The sequence below is a fragment of the Adiantum capillus-veneris genome, chromosome 2 (genome assembly GCF_014529385.1).
Source record: "Adiantum capillus-veneris isolate H3 chromosome 2, ASM1452938v2, whole genome shotgun sequence".
Classification (NCBI taxonomy): domain Eukaryota; kingdom Viridiplantae; phylum Streptophyta; class Polypodiopsida; order Polypodiales; family Pteridaceae; genus Adiantum; species Adiantum capillus-veneris.
In genome coordinates, this window is record NC_140932.1 from 34,546,827 (window position 1) to 34,548,886 (window position 2,060).

General features: G+C 39.6%; 1 pseudogene; it reads right to left on the reverse strand.

The window, feature by feature from the left end:
- Positions 1-728: 728 nt before the first annotated feature.
- On the reverse strand, positions 729-1,638 carry LOC147462614 (uncharacterized; annotated as a pseudogene).
- Between the last annotated feature and the right edge of the window lie 422 nt (positions 1,639-2,060).

Genomic DNA, 2,060 nt, shown 5'->3' on the forward strand with positions numbered 1-2,060 from the left:
TATTGCACATTTGACTGCCAGAGACAATCTCTCCAACTCCCAAAATCCCTGATGCATCAGGGCAATGATTCATTTATCTTAAACGTGCAAAGTTGCAGTAATCTACAAGCAGAGAATGAGAGTAGCTTGGTATTGAGAATGATTGAGGTTTTCTTCATAGAATGAGAGAGAGAGAGAGAGAGAGAGAGAGAGAGAGAGAAAGAGAGAGTAGTGTGCGAGCAGAGAGATTATGGACCTCAATAATCAGAAGCATACATTTAAACAAACATTTTATTGACTGAAAATGCAGCCAATTGATAGAGAGAGAGATAGAAGGAGAGTAATGTGAAAACAAAGAACAGACATGTCCTCGAAACTACCAAAATGAATTCTTGCGCGACAAGAAAGTAAGACAAAATAGAATATACATGACCTTCTATATTTTTTTGTGATACTTCAAAAAGTAGTATTTTGGACAATTAGGAGGATGGACTATCAAATTATTATATCCCTCTCTTGAAGTTTCTTGCTGGGCTATGATCTCTTTTTTTTCTAATGCAAGAGCTACACTTTTGCTATTCGTCGCATGCAAAACATCGAACCTAAAATTATCAGTGAACGGCTGGTATGCTGCAAATTCTTTCCTCATTTTTTTGGTGGTTTTCTCATGTGTGCCTTTCTCCTCGCGTCGTAGTTCTTTGTCACACCTATGTACCTCCTACCATTTTTTGTGCAGGTTATCGAGTAGACTATGTCGTTGATTTCCTTGTTTGTCGTCGCTGATGCAGGCATCTCCGATGATGTCTCCTCCTGTGTCTGAGTTGCCTGTGTACTCTCCTCCGTTTCGGTCTTTATGTCTACGATGTATCCCTGCACTGCATAAGTAAATGTTAGTTGTGTTCTGATTTAGAATTGCAGATAGTTGTAAGTAGTTCTTATACGTAAGGAGTGGATCCAATGTTTACCTGTTGTTTTGTTTCTTTTTCTGAACGGGTCTGTTGTTTCTCCGAAGCGTTTGTTGAATAACTCTCGATCGAAGTGCCAAGTGAAATGCTCGTCAGTCAATATTGGTTCATTTTCTTCGAGTCCCCTCTCGACCCTAATTTTGTTTAATATCATGTCACCGTTCTTCCTATCAAGGTCAAGGAGTTTGTCGAGCTCTATGTTGAAGCCAAAGTGCAGCATCTCGATGGCAAACAATGAAATGCCTTTTGTCTTTGTATGTAGCAATTGCATAGCCTCTCCGTCAAGTAGTCTTCTCAGTGTTTCGTCGTATTGCAACTCGAGTTTGTTGAGTATTTCTTTCTACAGTCCGATTGCGAACCTGACCTGTTTGTCACTGTTTTGCTTCAGTATCTGCTTCATTGAGTTGATGTAGCTGCGGACGTGCGAGTAGTGTGGTCGTGGTTTTATGTATGAATGTGGATGCTCCCCTGCTAAATTTTCCATTCTCATTTGGCCCGAGGTAGGATAGTTTGATGAGCCGTCGTTGTTTTTTGCGGATGAAGTGCTTGTTGCGTTACTTTTGAACAGATCAAATAGCTGCAAGTGAGGACAAAGAATAAGCATTTTGTGTGAAGAGATTTCTATGCATTCAAGCGTAATGTTGATCTTTAAGGAACATAGATTTTAGAATGTACAGACCTTGTTGGCTGCCATGTTATAGTTGTTTTCTTAAAAACCTGTAACACACGACACGATATTAAGAAATGCATCATACGATTTGCAAGCGAGGAGAAACTTTATATGAAATGGAGTTATACAATTTTATGTGACTGTACATATTCAAGTATCTGAAAGCAAATCTCTCATAGGCTCAAACATGTCTAGTGTAGGAAGCTCTAGGATCCTTATGTGTCTTCTTTCGGTGACTCGCGAGAACATGACATACGCAAGGCCTGGTGTGAAAACTTGTTTGATGTTGAGTATGGCCTTTTCAGCTATTGTTGCACCCTGCGATTTGTGACCCGTTATTGCATATGCTAGTATCAAAGGAAATGTATATTTGTGGTAATATTTGAAGTTGAATGCTCTAGTGGAGTGTTTTGTACGCCGAATGGTGATTCTGGTATTTGTGTTGT